The sequence below is a fragment of the Protopterus annectens genome, chromosome 12.part0, assembly GCF_019279795.1.
Source record: "Protopterus annectens isolate FY-2018-M chromosome 12.part0, PAN1.0, whole genome shotgun sequence".
Lineage (NCBI taxonomy): Eukaryota > Metazoa > Chordata > Ceratodontiformes > Protopteridae > Protopterus > Protopterus annectens.
This window is the reverse complement of record NC_056746.1, coordinates 788,040,908-788,062,811: the sequence shown is the minus strand read 5'-3', so window position 1 is coordinate 788,062,811 and position 21,904 is coordinate 788,040,908. Positions and strand designations below refer to the sequence as shown.

General features: G+C 44.7%; 1 protein-coding gene across 5 annotated transcripts in view; it reads right to left on the bottom strand.

The window, feature by feature from the left end:
- The window catches only part of ACSL1 (acyl-CoA synthetase long chain family member 1), a 1,450,848-nt gene extending 1,429,420 nt beyond the window's left edge, over nucleotides 1–21,428 (bottom strand). For 2 of the 5 annotated variants that reach the window (XM_044089833.1, XM_044089830.1), the window contains exons 1-2: nucleotides 21,188–21,289; nucleotides 20,324–20,326 (exon numbers count right to left, since the gene is read on the bottom strand). The gene's annotated coding sequence lies outside the window, so the exon portion shown is untranslated. Of the gene's footprint in view, nucleotides 1–20,323; nucleotides 20,327–21,187; nucleotides 21,290–21,409 lie in introns of those variants that run through there. The other 3 variants (XM_044089829.1, XM_044089832.1, XM_044089831.1) reach the window with 3 other exon arrangements.
- Nucleotides 21,429–21,904: the final 476 nt, after the last annotated feature.

The following is a 21,904-nucleotide window of genomic DNA, read 5'->3' as shown; positions in this document are numbered from 1 at the left end:
AAGAGGAGCCAAGCCGTCAATTTTAAGGTGTGTAGGGACTGGTGGAATAGTCCCGACTGATGAACCAGTAGGTCTAGGATCTGATCCAGGAACCATGGACCTTCCAGGGCATGTTTCCGAAGATAGGGGAACCACACTTGACGAGGCCAGTAAGGAGCAATTAAGATCAGTTTGCTCCCCAAGAGAGATGCCTTTTGAATCACTCTGGCAAGGAGAGGAACTGGAGGGAAGGAGGTGTGTAGGGACTGGTGGAATAGTCCCGACTGATGAACCAGTAGGTCTGGGATCTGATCCAGGAACCATGGACCTTCCAGGGCATGTTTCAAAGATAGGGGAACCACACTTGACGAGGCCAGTAAGGAGCAATTAAGATCATTTTGCTCCCCAAGAGAGATGCCTTTTGAATCACTCTGGGAAGGAGAGGAACTGGAGGGAAGGCATAAAGCAAGCCGGTGGGCCAAGGATGGACTAATGCGTCCATGGGGCTCTTCCCCGGAGCTGGGGCTAGGGAGAAGAATTCTTTGCACGCATTCAGAGGAGTCAAGAGGTCGCAACATGGAACTCCCCATTCGCTGAAAATCTGACTTGCAACTGTCATATTCAGAGACCATTCGTGAGGAGAGAGGATGGTCCTGCTCAATCTGTCGGCTATCACATTGGACTTCCCCAGTATGTGAGTAGCCACTAGGAAGCGTTTGGTCGAGACTGCCCATTCCCAAACTCTCATGGCTTCTCTGCAAAGAGGATAGGATCTGGTCCCTCCCTGTTTGTTCAGGTACCAAACAACTGACATGTTGTCTGAGTGAACAGCAATTACACCCTGAGGGAGATAATCGTGAAGGGCTTGAAGGGACAGAAGTACTGCCCTCATTTCCAAGATATTGATATGAAGCAAAGTCTCTTCCGGATGCCATTTGCCCTGGACTGACCTGCCCAGGGAATGCCCCCCCCCCACCCCGTCTGGGAGGCGTCCGTGGTCAAAATGGCCGCCAGAGGAGGTAGAACAAAGGGACGTCCCTGATCCAAGTTGGAGGGCACTAGCCACCAGCGAAGGTCCCGTCTGCAAGATTCCGTGATCCATACAAGGTGACTGAGGGGGAGTTCCTGAAAGGACCACTGAGCTGAAAGAAGCCACTGGAGAATTCTCATGTGCAACCTTGCCAAGGGGACTAGAAGAACCGTGGCGGACATGGATCCCAATAGCTGCAGGACCATTCTGGCTGGAGCTTTGGATCTGGGAAGTAAGGCTCGAACTTGAGCCTGTATGGTTTGTATCCTGTCTGTAGGTAGATAGACCCGCATTTGGTTTGAGTCTATCTCTACCCCTATGAATCTTATTCGTTGAGATGGCAGCAATACAGACTTTGGCCAATTGAAGGTGATTCCAAGGGAATTGCCCAGTGATATAGTGGCTTGTAGGCTCCGCAGAAGTAGATGCTTGGAGGTGGCAGTTAGGAGCCAGTCGTCTAGATACGGAAACACCTGGAATCCTAGACTTCTCAGGTGAGCAGTCACGACTGCCAAACACTTGGTGAACACCCTGGGGGCTGTGGTGAGACCAAAGGGCAGCGCATCGAACTGAAAATGACTGCCTCCTAGGCTGAAGCGCAGATGTCTCCTGGACGCTTGATGTACCATGATATGATAATAGGCCCTTGAGATCTATGGAGCACATCCAAACACCCTTCTCCAGCAATGGGAGAATGGTTTGTAGGGTGACCATTCGAACTTGGACTTTCTGACTGAACGGTTTAGGATGCTGAGGTCCAAAATGGGCCTGAAGTCCCCGGTCTTTTGGCACCAAAAGAATCTTGAGTAAGTCCCTAATCCGATCTGGTCTGGGGACCGTTGGATGATTCCTTTGCAGCAGCTTTGAAACTTCTGAGGCTGCGTATCCCGCTGACTGGGTGGCGGGTCCGGGATTTTTTGGACTGAGGGGGTGAGAGAATGGGATGGAGTAACCTCCGGCGATAATCCAAGCACCCATCGGTCCTGAGTGATACCCTCCCAGGCCTTTAGGTGCTTCGAGACCCCCCGACTGGCTCCGAGCAGCACAGCCGGGCAATCCCTCAGGGACTATGAAAGGCTGAAGAGCCACGAAAGACTCATGGTCTCCAGTGTTGCGAGGGCCTCTGCCGCCTCTGGGACGGCGTCTTCCGGAAGAATTTCCCCCTCCTCTGCCTCTGGAAGGGGAATCCTCCTGCTGAGAGGGGTAAAGCTTCTGAGATCTACAGAACCACATTTTCCCTCCTCTTTTAGCCTTGGGATAAGGCCGAAAGGGAGTGGAAAATCGTGCCCCTACGGCAGTCAGAGTCTTACCCTCCTGTTCACAGCGGGTTAGTGTGTCCTTTACCTTGGGTCCAAACAGGGAGGACCCATCAAAGGGGGCGTCTGCAAATGAAGACTTAAAGGCCTCCGCGAACTGACACAGGCGGAGAAAGGCTCGTCTCCGTAGAGCAATGCCTGTACTGCGCTTACTCGCCTTCGCATAAGAAATGAGCCTCATGGACGAGTTCGAAATGGACGACATTGTAGCCAGCTGAGAGCCAACCGTCTGGGCCAGCTCCTCAGGCAGGTTACCCAAGAGGGTATCGGATAGCTCCTTAATCAGATCCCTCTGAAATCTGGTAAAGTGCGTAAGGTAGTTCAAGGACCTCAGTGTAAAGGCCGCTGAACTGAGGGTGTGCCTGCATCGATCCATGCTCCTAGACTCCTTATTAGGAGGATGGACGGACGTCGAAGCCTCTGCTACATCTTGCTGGGTAGCAGATGACACCACCAAAGCATCTACAGCCACACCTTTAGTTAGGAACTCTTTATCAAGGGGCCGAGAGGAACTTGTTCGGACGAGCAGGCACCGGTTCCACAGAGTCTGGGTGTTCCCACGCCTTCGACAGATCAAATCCAAGAGCTCGTCAAGGGCGGAGACACCCAGGAGGCGGAGGGCTGAGCCCGAAGGCCTTCAGGAACACCGACTCATCAGCAGAGGGAGGTTTGGACTCCCAGCCTCGTTGTTTTAGGGCTTCCAGTATGTCTGCAAAGGTGACATCATCCAAGGACGACTTAGGGGACCCTCTGCATCATCGTGATCAGTGTCAGATGTCAGAGACTCATCAGGAGTCAACGTGCTTCCTCTTGCACGATCTTTTCGTGGGGGTTCTTCAAGAGGCTTCAGAAGGACCTCCAGGAGGGGAGAAACCCCAGTGGGGTAACCTGAGGCCCGGGGCTCCGCTGTCTAAGGACAGGGGACTGCCAACCACCCAGTTTCCTATGCAGGGAAGGAGCTGGGAAACCGTGGAGGTAGCCAAGGAAGATTTGGCTAATGCACTCCTCATAGCCCTGAAGGCGGGACCACCAGAATCCTGGGAGGGTCCCACCTGGGCCACGACAGTGGACGGCACTCCCGCCGACCACCAAGAGGGAGACTTGGGACCGAAAGCATCAATCCTCCCCAGGGCCGAAGAAGTCCGTACTGAACTCAGACCCAAGATCAGGAGTTGGAGCAAGGGTCGGGCCGACCCTAACACCTCCACAGGTTCCACCAGCACCGCTCCAACGGTGCCGGCTGTTGGAGGAGGAACCACAGTCGGGAGGACCGCCGGAAGCCAATTGGGCTGGAGCCGACACTAGCTTTTGGAACACTGGAGACTGGAAGAGTCAAGGAGCACCCTGTCGATGGCGAATCAGACATCTTGGATGATCTAGAGGATACAGATCGGCCCGAACCGATTTCTCCATCGGCTCGAAGGCTCGGGACCGCCCGAATGGACTCAACAACTATCGGCCCGAGGAAGGTTTCAGGAAATTTCCCTCGGTGCCGATAAGGACTTTGGCTCCGAGGGGAAGAGTCTGAGCCGGTAACCCTTATCAGCTCCAATATCAGTGGAGCCGATGAGGGTGACCCGCCTCGATGTCCCAGACCTCGGCTCGAAACCAGAGGGTCAAGGCTGGAGGCATCGAGGCAGACCGTTCGACCTCGGCTCAAGTCCGTGGAGCCGATGGAGAAGTCTGCTTAGATTTTTAGCGTCGGTTCCGACAGACTGGTCGGAGCCGACGCTTTCTTCTTTAGAAGGAGATGGAGAGGAAGATAAAGCCTCGAAGGAAGGCTTGATTAATCCCTTGAGGATTAATTTGTTCTTCCTCTCCTGGAGGACTCTAGAAAAGAACGCATGGCACACACTACATGACTCTTGTAGGTGCTTAGCACCTAAGCAATAGACGCACGAGGAGTGGTCGTCCGTTATGGACATTTTAAAACCACACCTCGTGCATTTCTTAAACCCGGAGGGTTTGTGTTCTTTAGACATAACTGCTTTACCACAGAACCTAAGTGAAAAAACCACACTAACTTAGTAAAGTTAAGTCCAACAACTTTAACAAATTTATATATATATATATATATATATATATATATATATATATTTTTTTTTTTAAACTAGACAGTTAGACAGAAGAAAGAGAGTCAAGACCCTCTAACTTAAACGGGTACTTGACCCAAGAAAGAAACATAAGCAGCAAAGCAACAGGGGAAGGCCCCTCTAACTCAAACGGGAAACCTTCCCCGACTAAAAAAATCACGAATTTTCCAACAGAAATTCACCAAACACACTAATATAACAACAATAGCTGTTAAAACAGCTTTTGGGTTCAAAGTAAAGAAATTTGTGACAGGAAAAAGCCTAAATAAATAGTACTTAGCCCAGCCAAGTTGAGACCACGTCTAAGCTTGTTAGCGCAAATGAGATCTGGGGATTAGGGTGGTGCATCCTGGGATAAAGATAGCTCAGCCAATAAGAGGCCTCGCTATAGCATAAGCGTGAAGTCGGAGCCGAGGGATCGGCTCCGAACCCATCAGTACAGAATGTAGGCGAGATAGGATCACATAACATCTGTACTATGTCCTTCAAGGATGCACCTGCAGTCCTTACATATGGGTAGAATACCATAGCCAAGCTGGGGGTGGTAGGATCTAAGCAAAGGATGGTGTAGCTAAAATGCCTTGTAGGACTGCCGTAGCAAAGCCTGCTCTGAATCTGGAATATAAGGGTAAGTTGTAATGCTTGGAAAATGTATGCACGGAGCTCCATGTAGCAGCTTCTAAAATGTCCTTGGTAGCCACCCCTCTTAAGAAGGCTGTGGAGGTGGCTGTGGCTTTGGTGGAATGAGGTCTAATTGTACCTGGCACAGTTTTGCCATGAAAAGAGTAACAGAATCGAATGCAATTCCCTATCCATTTTGAAATTGTCTGTTTGGAAATTGCTTTTCCTTGTATACCAGCAGCATAAGCTACAAACAGCTGGTCAGTTTTTCTGTAAGTCTTAGTTCTGTCCAAGTAGTAGCGCAACTGTCTGTGAATGTCCAGGGTATGCAGAAGTTTCTCCCCCTTGTTTTGTGGATTTGGGAAGAAGGTAGGCAGGTGAATAGCTTGGTTCAATGAGACCCTGGATACCACCTTTGGCATGAATGAAGGACTGGTTCTCAATGAGACTCTGTCCTGATGAAAAATAAGGAATGGTTGAACTGCCATGAGGGCCTGCAATTCAGATGCTCTTCTTGCTGAGGTTATGGCCAGAAGGAAGGCAGTCTTCCAAGACAGGAACTGTAGTTATGAAGATGCTGCTGGTTCAAAGGGAGGTAGAGTTAGTTTTTCCAACATGAAGTTAAGGTCCCATGTAGGCACTGGTGGTTTCCTTGGAGGATTGATGTTTTTAATTCCTCTTAGAAACTGCCTTAGGAGAGGATGAGAGAAGACAGGTGGATCAGTATTGTATTCTGCTGAAATTGCTGAAGCATGAATTTTTATGGAAGAGTAAGAAAGGCCATTGTGGAGCATTTCTGCCAAGTATTCCAGGATATGTGCCATGTTCATCACTGTCGCATCTAGGCCCTTTGCGGTGCTCCAAGTGTGAAATCTTTTCCATTTTGCTGAATATGCCTTTCTTGTGGAAGGCCTGTGAGCTTCCATGATGATATCCTTCACTCTCTTGGAGAGCTTTTCCTGGTGAGGAGTTAAGGTATTCTCCAGGCTGTCAGCTGCAGGGTTTTCAGGCTGGAGTGCAGAGTTTTGTAATTGTGCTGTGTCAGAAGAAGTGGCCATTGTGGTAGAGGCCATGGTTTCGTGCGTGACATGCTCCTTAACAGTGGGTACCAGTGCTGCCTTGGCCAGTCCGGAGCTATCAGAATCACTTTTGGCTGCTCTGTCCTGATTTTCAGTAAGACCTTGATCATTAATGGAAGAGGTGGAAATGCGTACACTGTTAGAGTATTCCAGCTGAAAGAGAGGGCGGCCACTTTCCATGCTTGTGGGTGGTATGTCCTTGAGCAGAATTTCTTCAGCTGATGGTTGTGGTGGGAGGCAAAAAGATCTATGTCCGGCCTCCCCCATGATTGTGTTATCTGAAGGAAGATGTCTGGGTGCAGCATCCATTCGTGTGGATCCATGATATTTCTGCTTAAGCTGTCCGCCAGTGTATTGTCTTTTCCTGGCACAAACTGGGATTGCAGCTCTATATTGAGTTTTAGGGAAAGTTCCCAAAGATTCATTGCCAGCCTGCAAAGAGGGTAGGAATGGGTACCTCCTTGCTTGTTTATGTACCACATAACTGTGGTATTGTCTGAACTTATTAGCAGGTGGCCTTGATGCAGAAAGTTTGAAGGCCTCGATTGCATGTATCACTGCCAGCATTTCCTTTTGGTTTATGTGCATGCGCAATTCTTTCTGTGACCATAGTCCTTGGATGCATCTGCCCTCCATGTGTGCTCCCCATCCATGATCTGAAGCGTCCATTGTAATGGTTTGGCTGGTTATTGGTTTGCTGAAGGGCAGACCCCTGTTTGACTGGCTTGCTTGAGCTCACCACAGAAATTCCTTTTGAAGGCATGGAATGAGTGGTATCAAAGCTTCTAGGCTGTGACTGTGTTGAGACCATAAACTCCTTAGGTACCATTGTAGTTTCCTCATATGCAGCCTTGCTTGTGGAATCAGAAGAATGCAAGATGCCATGTAACCCAGGGCCTGCAGGATATTCCTTGCAGTCAGCTGAGTTTCTTTTGTCAGATTTTCGAAGTAATCCGGTAGTTGTCTGTTTTTCTTCTGTGAGAAAAGCCATTTGGGTGGTTGTATCTAGTTTCACACCCAGAAAAGTTATTCTTTGGGATGGAACAAGTCTTGATTTGTGAATGTTGACGGTGTATCCCAAGGCCTGAAGTAGGCGGATGGCATAATTCAAATGTTTTACCAAAGTTTGTTGGCTGTCCGCTTGTATAAGGCAGTCATCCAGATATGGGTATATTTGAATCCCCTGAAGTCTACAGTGTGCAATTACTGATGCCAGGCATTTTGTGAATACTCTGGGCGCAGTAGATAAGCCAAAGGGCAATGCTGAGAATTGATAATGCTCTGAACCTGCAAGAAATCTGAGGTGTCTTCTGCAACTTTGTCTGATAGGGACATGCAGGTATGCCTCCTTGAGGTCTAGAGTTACCAGCCAAGACCCCTTGCCCAGCATGGGAAGGAGTTGCTGTAGGGTCAGCATTTTGAATTTTGGCACAATGAGATAAGTATTCAGTGCGGACAAGTCGAGAATAGGCCTCCATTGTTTTTCTTTTCTTGGGACAAGGAATAGTCTTGAATAAAATCCTTGGCCTTGTTCTGTGAGAGGAACCCTTTCTATAGCTTTCATTTGCAATAGGTTGGAAATTTGTTTTAAAGCCTCTGCCCTTTGATTCGGTGGCAGGTTTGGCATGCCTTTTCTTTTTGGTAATGTATGAAATGGAACCTGTATCCTTTGTCTATTATTTGCAGTGTCCATTTGTCCCTTGTAATACTGTGCCAATTTTTGAGAATAAAGATAGCTTTCACCAAAGGTGCTTCCAATTGAGCCCTGGTTGGCGGGGTCAAGGTGAAGTCATTGGGTCTGTCCTTGTGCAGCAGTTGTAGGTCCTGCACTACCTCTCTGGTTAGGAGGCTGCCATTGACGTCCTCTGTAGGAGCCTCTAGCTTGCCCTCTACCTCTGGCACGCCTGTTCTTGCCTCTCTGAAATCTGTCTGTGTCCGGAAAGGACCAATTCTTAGAAGGCCAATTTCTACTGAATCTTGGTGGTTGGACCTGGAGAAAATCTTTGACTGTTTGTACAGATTTAGCCTTTTCCTCAAATTTCTTTAAGACCTCCTGAGCAGTGGAGCCAAATAACTTTTGCTTTTCCAGTGGCGCATCCAGAAGCTTTGCTTTAACATGATCTGGCAGAGTTTGTTCCTTCAGCCAAGCATGCCTACGTATGATTGCCCCTGTCATTGCTGACCTACATGAAGCTTCCAATGCACCATAACCACACTGCAAGAAATGGTTGCTAACCTGTTGTGAGTTATGTACCAGATCCTGAAGTGACTTGCGATCTAAGGGTTCAGGTGAAGACAGTTTTTTATGCAATTCATCTAACAAATAGTCTTGGTACTGTATCATATGGAATTGACAATTTAAAGCCCTCATAGAAAGAGTGGAAGAAGTATACACTTTTTTTACCCCATCTCTCTAAAGCCCTGGACTCCCTTTCAGAGGGGAGTGGATTTTTGGTAGTGGCAGTTGCAACCCCTTTAGGGCCCTGTGAAATAGTTTCTGGGTCAGCAGCTTGTAAAGGAAATGATGCGAGTCCGGGACCCTGTAGTACCTATTAGGTTTAACAGGAGCCGGAGGAAGGGAGTCAGGGGTAATGCTAGACTCAGAGTACACATCATCAATGACATTTAAAACAGGAGGAATAGCCAAAGGTCTATGCTGAGGTAAATGCAAAAAAGTCCTTAATCTCTTCCTGGAATCGGAGAATTCCTGGCCCTGCCATTGGAAATGCTCTCTCATGGAGTGAAGGGTCTCCCCAAAGGACAGCTCTTCAGGAGGGGAGGCCGAGGGAATAGATTCCTCTGCATCAGAATCCTCGTAGGCCGTAAAGGCCTCCTCCTGGTAGTCCGATAGAGCAGAGCCATCTGAGGCCTCATCAGAGGACTGGGGATCAGTGGGCTCAACCCTGGGCCTTTTGTCTAGAGGAGGTCGAGAGCCCCTGTCCGGATGTGGCTGAGAGCCCCTAATTAAGGAGATAAGGTCCTCAGCTAAGCTTAAAATCTGTGAACCTGTAGTGGATCCCTGAGGAATTGCCTTGGGAGGCAGAGATTTTGGCTGCTTAGCAGCCTTAGCCCTAGTGAATGCCTTAATGGACATGGATGCAGGAGGCCTGGCTGCTCCACGTGCTGGCGTAGTTTTGTCTAGGGGAATGGTGTCGGATGTTTCCTGAACACCGGTCTCCGAGGGAAATTCTATAACAGACTCAGAAGAGGACTCCGGGGCCGAGGTTGTCGGTTGTGCGGTTTCGACGGTCGGAAGTACCAAGGACTCTGTTTCAGCCGAGACAGAGACACTCGCGGTAGGCCCTAGGTGTGGTTTCAGCCGAAACCACGGTCCGTGTGTGTCGGTCCTTGTCCTTCCGTTTTTCGGTTAAATGAGAAGTCCGAGTCTCCGACGGCATATTGTAACAGTAACTAGCCCCAAAAAATTCCTCTGCAAACTCCGCCCGATGCCTAAGAGTGCGTCGATTGAAGGAGGCACAGGCAGTACAGGTCGAGACGTCGTGGTCTGGGCCTAGGCAGGGGAGGCAGTAGGAGTGGAAATCCTTATGAGGTATTTGTTTCCCACAAGTTAAGCAATTATTAACTTTAAGCGTTTGATCCGACATCGGCTGAGGCAAGAAAGAGTCCCCAATGGGGGTACTTAGCTTTTGAAGTCTTCGGTAGCTGAAGTTACAGGAGCTGGCCGACCGGCACTTGCGAACTGCTTCTCCTTCGGGCACCACGCGGCAAGAAAGACAGAGGGAGATGGCGTCGGCTGACGCTTTTATACCCCAGGCGCTCTGACGTCGGGGAAAGGGCGACATCAGCCGACGCCGGACCCAGACTTTGGAATCCGGCCGACCGAAGGGCTGCCTGAGGCAGGACAACCCAAATGTAAGGACTGCAGATGCATCCTTGAAGGACATCCTTGTCCCCTTTCCTCTTCTGGGAAAGGTTGATTGGGGTTGGTAAGGAGTGGAAGTGGAATCTGTATCCTTGGGAAACTATATTTAAAACTCATTTGTCCTAGGTAATGAGCTCCCAATTTTTTGCCTGCAGGGCAATCTTTCCCCCTAAAGGAACAGTCAGTTGTGCAGGGCTTGGAAGTTTTAAAGTTAAGTCATTGAGACAGTTTACCATAGGGGGGAGTCTTACTACTCCCTGCTATGGAAGTGGGAGCCCCCCACTGCTTAGTTCTGAGTACCTTGGGATTGAAACCTGGGTGTTCTGCTGGTTCTGGGTTTGGACTGAGAAGGCCTGGAAGAGGCAGGAAAGGACCAATTCTTAGAGGGCCAATGCCTACTAAATCCTGGAGGCTGTACTTGCAGGAAATCTTTAACAGTTTGCATAGATTTAGCTTTTTCCTCCATCTTTTTAAGTACTACTACTGCTTTGTTGCCAAACAGGCGGTCTTGGTTTAAGGGAGCATCCAGCAATTTAGCTTTAACATGATCTGTCAAAGATTGCTCCTTAAGCCAAGCATGCCTTCTAAGTACAGACCCAGTGACAGCAGCCCTGCAAGATGCCTCTAATGAATCAAAACCACATTGCAAAGCATGTTTTCCAACCTGTTCAGCAGAAAGCATTAAATCCTGTAAATCTTTATTTTCAGCACAGTCAGGAATCAACATAATTTTTTGTTTATGCAATCCAATAATATGCTGCTGATACTTTAACATATGAAAATGGCAGTTTAAGGCCCTAATGGCCAAGGTTGCAGAACTGTATACCTTCTTACCCCATCTATCCAGCGCCCTGGAATTTCTATCAGAGGGGGTAGGATTTTGGCAGTAGTAGCCTTAATGCCCTTGGGTCCCTGTGAAATGGCCTCAGGATCCACAGTAGGATTTTTAAAGAGGAACTTGACAGTCAGGAACCCTGTAATACCTATCAGGTTTTCAAGGAGCAGGAGGTAAAGAGTCAGGGGGCAAAGCTAGATTCCAAGAAGGCATCATCAACAATGTCCAGTACAGGGGGATAGCTAAAGGCGTGCGTTGGGGCAGGAGTAAGAAATCCCTAAGCCTCTTTTTAGAGTCAGAGTAATACTGGCTTTCCCAGCGAAAATACTCCCTAAGAGTATGCAAGGTTTCACCAAAAGAGAAATACTTTGAAGGGGAAGCAGAGGAAATCGAGTCCTCTGTATCAGAATCCTCATAGACAGATAAGGGTAAATCCTGGTCATCAGGGTAAACAGAAATTTCAGAGTCCTGATCAGAAGAATCATAAGGAAAATCAGTCCTAGGTCTCAGAGGGGGAAGGGTGGCTTCCACTGATTAGAGTAATAAGGTCTTCAGCCATTCTTATTTGTTTTTTAGGCATAGAGGCCTGACCATATGGTCTGGTCGTCAGTTTTCTAGGCATGGATCCAGTTTTAGGCCTTGAAGAAGAAGATGGCGTTGGTTTATTATGCAAGTCAGTAGGCCTGAATACACCTTCAGAAGCTGGTGCCTGCACAGCAGCTCTGGACCCATCCAAGGTAGAAACATCCGCAGGTTCCACAGTTGAAGCATCTCTCGGCATACCGGACTCCAAATGGATCTCAGTAGAGGCCTGCGAATCTGAAGTAGCGGGTATCAGGGGCTGCGAAAGCGCCTCACTGAGTACAAGCGTACTGGTGACTAACCTACAAGAAGCGTTGTCAGCAGCTTTGGACCTATGCAGTGTCTCTGTCTTTATCTTTGCATTTTTTCAGAATGTCGGTAGTCGGGTGGCTTACCAAAGCCATTTCTGGATAACTGAATAGAGTACCAAAATATTTAGAAGCGTAAATAAATGGACGACGAATAGAAAAGGCACAAAACCGACAGCGAGCTACGTTGTGGTCTGGGCATAAGCAAGGAATGCAGTACGAATGAAAATCTTTAGGAGGTATTTGCTTTCCACAAGAAATACAATTGTTAACTTTTACTGACCTCTGTTTAGAGCAAGATAAAGTTTCCCCAATGGGATACTTAGCTTAGTTGAAGACTTCGGTTCTGAAACTCAAAAAACAAAAATTTCAAGAGTCGGCTGACCGGCGCTTCCCAACTGCTTCTGCTTCGGGCACCGCACTGCAAGAAAGACAGATGTAATGGCGTCGACTGCATGCTTTATACCCCTGACTACCTGACGTCATGGAAGATGAGACAGCAACTGACGCAAGACCCAACTTTGATAATCAGGCCGACTGAGGGCTACTGCAAGCAGAGAACCCAAATGTGATGACTGCAACAATGAAACACGAAGAACATCCAACTTTTATGATGAAGACATCTCACAAGCAGTAGGAAACAGAAAAAACCCAGAGGCTCAAAAAAGGAACAATGTTCCTATAAACTCTACACATCCTACAGAAACTCAAAGGCTGGGGGATGGCTGGGAGGGAAGGCAAGGAAAAATGAAAATGAACAACTCAGATGTCAAGTTATGGTAAGTATATAACTTGAAAAACCAAAGAAAAACAGAAACTGTTACAGCCAACAAAACTAGCAAGCAGGAACCAGCTGGAAACAAATGTAAAATCCACCAGTACTTGACAATAGAAATGCTTTACTCCTAGAATAAATCCAATAAAATCCAGATGAAATATAGATAAGCGCTTTCATTCCAAAAATTGTATATAGTTACAAGGAACGTCATCAGATATAACTGAAAGCTACACTGTTGTTTAAACAGTGTGTTAAAATGGCGCCTTTTTTCACATCAAAGTTAAAACAGTGAGCACCAATCTATCATCAATATACACTACAACCCCCCTTTTTTTTTTTTTAATATACACACCCATAGTATACTTTTTTTTTTTTAACGCACCCATAGTAAGACAGAATGCCACTGCTAAAAAGTAATAGTGGTACATTAAATCTTAAGTTACAAAAACTTTGTAAATGCATAAAACAACTATCAGGTGATTTTAACTTCGAAACGCTGTTAATCAAAACAGATTCATTTAAACCAGGCCAGGACTTGCCATTTAAACGGACTATGGGTGTGTAAAAAAAAAGGGGGGGGTGTAGTCTAGAGGAGGCCACTGACTATGATCTGGAATGGCTGGTTGGAGTTAGCAGAATTTTAGGTGGTAAGGTCGTGGGGACACTGACCTAATGGACAATTCAGGAGTTCGGCTCCAAACTCTCAGACCCCAGGAGCTAGGATCCGAGTTGGCAGCTAAATGTCTAGGAGATGGCAAAGTTAAAGCACTGCCTGTCAGACCAAAGGAACACTTCAGATCCACTGGAGCTGAGATAGGTCTTGGATCTGATAACTTCAAATCTGTAGATTTCAGTAATTTTGTAGGTGGCTCTGAAGCAGTCTTCAAAGACTTGAGGGTGCTTCTTGTCATCTGATGAGCCAGGAAGAGTTTGAGGGGGGTTGGGCCCCTGGTGAAATGGAAGATGAAGGCAAGAGTCCTTTTAAAATTAGTTTCTGTGGGCAGCTATGGCCCTGGGATTAAACCCTTCCCAGATGTCGCAAGCTGACCGCATATGCTCAAAACCCAACCAGTACATGCATTTACTGTGAGCATCAGAATGTGGTATTTTATGCCCAAATTCCAAAAAGCACTTAAAGTCTGTGAGGTTTGTTTGACATGTCAGAGAACAAGAAGCAACACCAGAAAGAAAAAAATACAACCAGAAGAAATGGAGAAAATCTTTTTTTTTTTTTTTTTTTCGCTCAACAACGACAGAGAGAGAAGGAACTGTCTAAGCGGTCAAGCAGAAGACTAAATACAGAACACTACTAATGCATCAAAAAAAAACCCACCTGTGAAAAACTAGTGGGAGGAGAGGTCCAGATGCAGTAAAAAGAAGAATATAATATGTAACTTAACTGTTAAGCAAAGTTTGAAATACAGCTCTCAAATGAGACTGAAGAACCACATCAGTCAGCAATGGCAGCATACGAGATCTGAGGAAGCTGGGTACAGTACAGGGCATTGTGGGTAGAGGAAGGAGCGAGACTGGGACCAAAGTCTATGAAAATTGTGGCCAAATTGGATCAGAGGACTGGATCTGTAACCCTACAGTGAAGGAGAAAAGGACATCAAATTCCTCTTTTAGTTACATTAGAAAACTAACACACCCTAACATTGCTCTGAACTTTTTCATAATGACACCTCCTATTCCAACCTAAAATGCACTGACAACATCCTTTCAAGCAAATGTAATGCCTAGTTCACAGGTATTACTTCTATCCAAAGCCCTGAAATACTGGAACCTCTTACCCCTCCACGTTATCTCTACAGATAATTTTACTGAAAGTGCTAACCAAGGAAGCACAGCTTTGCAAGAACTTACCATAACAGTAGATGTCCTACTGATCACCGTTACAGTATTCTTAAGTAGTAGGGTTATAACTGCTGATGTCTGGCTGGGGTACCACAGCTTTACTTTCCCAAGATCGTACATCAGACCCATGACCTCAGCCAGGAAGCATAACGGTATACAGACAAACTTATGAGCATAATTCCTCAGACCATCTCCAAGACAGCGGCCTGAAGACATCTTAGAAGTGGGTGGTCAGTTATGAGTGGTACGGAAGCCCCCTTGTTCTAGGGTTTTGTCCACAGGATAGGAACAAAGGGAAACTGGAAAGAGCTGGTAGAAATATGCATAGGATGGGAAGAAGGGTGGGAAGGAATACTAACAGTGATCAGTGGGAGATCTACTGTTATGTTAAGTTCTTAAACAACTATACCATGCCCGGGCACTGTTTCAGTATTCTTCACTAGTGGGTGTTTTCCAGCGCTGAAGGGAATGTTAGGGTGGCTGGCTAATAAACAGCAGAGCTACCTAAGAGGCCAGAAATGACTAACCTACTGAATGGGGTTCTAGACTTCAAAAAGGCATCAACCCTATGATGTTTAGTGAAAGTGTATACAGGTGACACCTTCCAGTATGACCTTTGCATCCACCCCTTTGTAAAAGGACCCAGAGGATGCCAGTGCCTTAGCAGAAGGAGTTTGAGGGCATGAGGGCAATGATTTGCCATACAACCCAAATGTGATCCACACATTTGATTTATATGGGTGGTGATTTACTGACCGTCTCTGGCTCCTATACCTCTGGATGGACAGAGGCGGTCAGTAAAGCACCATCTATATAAATCAAATTTGTGAGTCACATTTGGGTTGCCCAGCTAGGCTTATAAGGGCCCTGGTAGTGGATAGCTTAGTATACACCTATGACCTGGTTTCATGGTGGTAATGCTCCTCCATAAGGGTGGCCTTACAAATGACTAAGGTACTACAGACTGTTAAGTTTTAACAGACTTTATCTACAATTACCATGGACTGCATTATAGCGGACCTCAAACTATGTTAGCAAGCACATTAGACTTGACCCTCCATGGTTTGGTTTCATGAAAGCTAGATCTTGTCTAAAACTTTTTTGAAAGGATTATATAGGTTGTAGACTGTGGCCATGTGGTACACGGCATATCTTGACCTGGAAAAGGCCTTCAACACCATTCCCCATACTAACATCACATAAAAGATAAATGGTTAAAAAAAAAATTAAAAAATAAGACTATGTGGTAAGATGGATAGCTAACTGGCTGAAACAGCCCATACAGTGCAAGTTGCAGGCACCTCATCAGAAATATGAAAGTGAGCCCTGAGGTACACCACCGGTCAAAGTTGAGGCCTCTCCTTTTTGGCCTTAACATCACAAATCTTTAGGCAAAGAGCAAAGAACTGGTTAACAGTCTACAGATGACTGTAACTGGGGTTTGTTGTCAAGTCACCCACTGACACCCAAACCCTGCAGAATGAACTTTTCCCTAGTAAAATCTTGGTGTACCAAAATCAGACTCAAGCTCAATGCTAAAAACTGTACCACCACCACTTTTGGTATACAATCCTCTGCTTTTGTCATACTGCATTGAAAACATATCTTACAAAACAAAAATGTAGTCAGGCACCTAAAACCTGGCTTAGTAATTCCCTCTTTTGACCACCATGTGACAATGGTTAATCATGAAATCCTATTTAGCATAGCTAGCTGCCAAAGTAATATCAAAGTTTAAAAATGTAATCACATTCTTATTTCAAGCACTAATCAGACCAATTAGAATATGATGCTCCTTTTAGGAAGCATCCTACAAAACATACCACACAATCAGAAATACACCAAAGGTTCTTAACCAAAAAGATCACAGACCTATGTCACTGAGCAATCAGCACAGGCTGGAAGTTCTAGCTCTTTATTCAGTCTTATTGACACTGGAGGGGAAATCTGTCTTGCTTACCATGCCATTACAGACCAGGCTTGTCCTGTACCTCCTGCACCCCAAGTCCAATGGCTCCACCAATACTAGAATCGGGGACTTCAATCTTTACCATTGAGGGACAGGTTTATAACCTTCCTAACATCTGGAATAAGCATCCTGTACATGTTAAGCAGTGTAACTCACTATCTTCCTTTAAAAATAACTTCGATGACCAGATGGGTTTTCACATATTTTCTCTGGGATCGACATATACGTTCCTTGTGGAAAAAAAGAAGTGCAGTCTGAGGGAAGGTACTGGCAAGGAATAAATAGTCCCAACACTCATAGCCTTGGAATATTTACCATTATATATAGCAAAAAAAAATTAAAAACCAGCAGTCTGGTGTGAGGAGCCATAAGGATTGCAGAAGTCATTTCAGCCTTTAACAACAGAAAGGAATGGACTACACATTGTTAATCTGTTGGACAGTGGCTCTGAAGAGAAAAATTTATTCATTTTAACATGAGTGGCAAATCAGGGTATTCAAAGTGCAACCAACATCAGCCTGAAGGCGTCATCTGAGTCTCTGCAAGGCTGGCAATTATGGCAAAAGACAAACATACCAACAAGCTAAAAGTTTCTGTAAGCAAGGAGACTCCTCTTGGATGGTGCTGCTAGCAGCCATTTGTCCAGGCTTGGAAAGACCCTTGAGTTCGGCACTGGCTGTGACTGCAGACATTTACTGGAGGACAATTGTAATACCAATGGGCTGTGTTTTGAACTGAAAATAACTGGCCACCTACACAGATGTAAAGAAACCTGTTGGACTCCTTTGCAATTCAGGATGTATGCCTGAACATCAGGACTCCAAACAGCACATCCACTTTGGACAAACAGGACTGGGTACACTGCACCATGACCATTTGAAAGCTCTCCTTGACTATATACCTATTAATATAAAAATATTGCACAGTATTATTGCATATAAAAAAGCAACAATGAAGTCTAATAAGAGTGGGATATCATTCACTTTAAAAAAGATGTTATTGGTTATGAATTGAATGTCTTATCACTGGGCTGGCAAAATTCTTAATACTTAAATCTTATAAGCACAACTTTTTTTTTTTTTTTTTTTTTTTAAATCTGTGTGCTAAATCAGCGGTCCCCAACCACCGAGCCACAGACTGGTACCAGGCCACACAGGAACTTTTAGCCATGGACTGAAAACAAAGCAAGTGTGTGTGTGTGTGTGTGTGTGTGTGTGCGCGTGTGTGCGCGTGTGTGTGTGTGTGTGTGTGTGTGTGTGTGTGTGTGTGTGTGTGTGTGTGTGTGTGTGTGTGTGCGCGCGCGTGTGTGTGTGTGTGTGTGTGTGTGTGTGTGTGTGTGTATAAGAGATCAATGGAGAGTGACCATGATCTTGTTTGTGTGAGTGCATGCATGAAAGCAGAATGTGTGCGTGTGTGTGAAAGCAGAAGAGATTGTGTGTGTGTATATGAGAAAGTGAAGAGTGAGATCGATCAACCAGTTTTGTACACTCGTTATGCAGCGCTTTTTCTGTTTAGCGAGTGTAAAATAAAAATAAATGAAACTGAAAAAAGTGTTGTGTGTGAATGCCTGCATGAAAATGGAACAGACTGTGTATGCAAGACAGACAGAGAGGAATGAGAGCAATCCCTGGCAACAGCAGCAGCATCAATTACGAGGTTTGTGTACCTCTTGTATCTCTACAATCTCTCACAACCTCTCTCACAATAACTCCGGACAGAGTGCTCTCAACCTCTGGGCACAAAAAATCCAGACACAGCCAAAAATAATAATGGGACAAAGCCCTGGAAATAGGAACAAATTTTAAATACTGCTCTTAAAAACTTAGAAAGTTGACAGAATACAAGGTATTGTATTACCATACATTTTCTTAAGGACATGAAGTCTGAAACTCAAAAGCCTGCAATTATATAATTACCTCAATCCTCACTTAATCGTCACAGAAATCCAGAAAAACACAGTTTATGAGGAACGGACCAAAAATATAAGGGAAAAATCCGGACATCTGTGAAAATCTGGACAGTTGAGAGGTATGACAGAGCGACATAATAGGGACAGATTTTATATTTTGCTCTTATAAACTTAGAAAGCTGATAGATTCAGAAAAAGGTTTCCATTAGGTTTTCTACTTCTCGACCATACCTCTCACACAATAAATCTGAACAGTGCCACAAATAGGACAGATTTTAAACACTACTCTTAGAAACTTGAAAGGTTGCTAAAATAAGCACTGAAACCCCTACTTCCAACATCCTATCTTTGTGAAGTGGGGTTTTCTACAATGACCGCAGCCAAAATAAAATTACGGAGTAGAGTGGACATAAAGAATACACTTCGGGTGTCACCATCTCCCACCACCCTTAGATAGAACTGTCTCACTGCAGGGAAACAAGCTCAGGGCTCTCACTGATTCTGTATTATGGTGAGTTGTGTTTATTATGCACTTCATTATGCTTTATTTTTGTGCGTGTGCGATGGCCGATCCGTGGAAAATGATCTTACATGAAACCAGTCCTTGGTGAAAAAAAGGTTGGAGACTGCTGCGCTAAATGTCCAAAGTAGGTCTGTCAGAGTTTACTCTAGTAACCTGAGGAACAGATGTCACGCACTAGTATTCGACACAGCTGAACAAAAACAAGTCTGGTGCAAATCACAGGCATGCTAGAAGTCTGCCTTTGAAATGCTGTCTACCACAGAAAACAGTGTAAAATCTACACAGCCAAAAAAAAAAAACTGCTAAATTTCTTCCTTCTCAAGAGAACACCCAAGCTAATAAAACTAAAGAAATCCTACTCCAGGAGGCTTCCCGTGCTTGAAAAAAAGTTTTTACATAAAAAATGATAAAAACACTGGCAACTATCTTGAACTAGGAGAATTCAAGACACGATATAGCCATCCAGTAACAATTAATTCCCCAGTGGCAATTGTACAGTGAAAGAAACCAAGAAGCTTTAACAAGGATTTCATTCCACTTCATTTGCAACCTTCCTAGTAAAACACTTGACTTCATCAATAATTGCTATGAGAACATAAATGATTCAAGCAGCAAGTGGCACCCTACATAACCTGCAAATCGCTATTTTGAAATGCAATGTTTACATGATGGGGATACAACATTCACATACTTCTGAAAATCAATGGCGACTGAATGAATTAAAAGGACATTTTAGACTACAGCACTGTAGACATCTGCTTTCTATGTCTGTATTAACAGAATGGGGTAGACTCTTAGAAGACCACAGTCACACTGTTCACATGCATGACATTTAATAGGCATTACTAGTCCAACAGAATGTCATCTTTGGACAGAAGGCTATCAATACAATACAGAAACATCTGAACCAAACCTTCCAAGACAGCACTGTCAACTATCAAAGAAAATCAAAGCCCTGTAAAATATGCCTTTCATCTAACAGACTTGCATAAAGTTAACTTTTACAAAGAGACAGTAAAATAAATACAGTAGAGACCCTCTTATCTGGTCTCGCTGGGACTGGACCTTAGGCTGGATAAACGAATGGCTGGGTAATCAGAAAAAGCATACAAAACAGCATTTATAGGTCAAAATCAAACAAAATATTGAAACAAAAATGAACTTGTATTACAACACTAAAATTAAAACAATAAGCCAAGATGTTCCAAAGTGCCCAGAAGAGGCAGAAGTGTGCTTCGCTGCTGTCTGTTGCTATGGCTACAGCAGAAATCTGAAGGCTGGTTAAAAAAGGTTGGTTGGTTAAAAGGAGGCTGGATAAGAGGAAGTCTACTTGTACTAAGACGGCACTGACCAGAGAGTCATCTCAGCAGACCCAGGGTAAAAAATTACTGAAGTCTGAAGAACTGTACAGTTAAGTCAGCAAAAGATACTACTACAAAAACTATTCAACTTGGACAAGAGTGACAACTTACTGAATACTAGTAGACTGAAGATAAAAATACTGAATGCAAAATCTTGACATGCCAAAAAAGTTGGAACTTTACAATGTTGAATCAAATACCTACTAAAAGCATACATCTACCAGATACATACACTGTGCCTCAGTAGACAGCCAATCTAACAATATCACTCTCCTGTGAGCTAAATCAAACAAGCACCAACAAGGGACCTTGCAGGGACCCAAGTCCAGATTTCTACACAAGTAAAATCACCAGGTACTCAAAGTTCAGCATTTCGATATTTCAACATTGTACTGCAAATTCATTTTCTCTTGCTCTCTCAAAGAAATGGATGCAGTTCCCCGATTTGTACATTTGTTCCCAGCAGTTGCTCCCAACACCACTTCGTGCAGACTACACCACAGAAAAATAGGGAGGGGTTTATCAAGCAGCTGTGGTAAATAAAGTTGCAAGTGAATATGAACTGCAGCCACCAATAAGACTCAAATACATGGTAATGTACTTTTCCAGGCATACCACATATCTAAGCAGCATCTCTCATAGCCTACAAGCCTGATATCAACATTGTACCATAATGACTTACAAATTAGATTAGCTAACTCGGACTTCAAGTCAAGAATACATGTATATTTACACAAGCATCTCAGGATACTATCCTCCATACATTTTTAAGGTTGTACCACACAGGCCCTCAAGTGATAAAACAATCAGCTTTTTAACAATTCAATTTCAATGCATAAGACACACACAAGTTTAGTATAATAGTATAGAGAACCCAGTGAAACATCTACAGTAGAGTGGATGCAGACACGTTAAATTAAATTAGTAACCCAATCCTCTCTTTTGAGAAGCAACTGCAACAAAATTGGAAGTGAAAGAATACTTCTTTTAATGCTGTTAAAGCAGCAGAAAGTGTTGAGTCAAATTGAAAATAACCAGAAGCCTACTCCAAAGCACATACTGACCCCTCTGACGCTTCGTTGAGATCTTCACCAAACTGTTTTCCTCTGTCACCTGATTTTACAGGAACTCTTCTGATCTCAAAAAGAAAAAAATAACCTAAGGACAATGTTCAAGGAAATCAAAGCAGACTGAAAAGAAACACCAGCAAGAAAATGTTACAGCTACTGTGACTACACACACACTGGATAGCACAACTAAGCTATGGAAAATTAATTACACTTAACTCAGCTGGTACTTCATCAGTCAAGGTCTTTGAGGGCATAGTCACATGCTAAGTCCCAACTCTACTGCCTACTGGGCTAAAGGTAACTGAAAACACTGTAAACTTGGCTTTAGAGTACACTAAGCCAATAGAAACCCATGACTAGGCTCGCCCCATGGTAAATGCTCTGTAGTAGTAGATATCTGTAGAGATAATCAAAATCCCCTGAAGTGTCAAGCTGTTCAATAGAGGGGTGGAACAGATGGCAACACACACTGAAGTACAGCTTCGTGTGCCTGTTAGCAGTGCAGGATAACATTTTGTAAAGCTGTGTCAAGGACTTATGACTAATGCATGCTGCCAACTTTTTTTTTTCTACAAAAATTTCAACATGCAGCTGACTAACTGATGTATTCAAGTCACAAACACAACACATCTAAAGAAAATAACTAAAAACACTTCCTTAAAACAATCACTACCAGGTGGGTTACAGGGCCAAAGATGAACAGTATTTCTA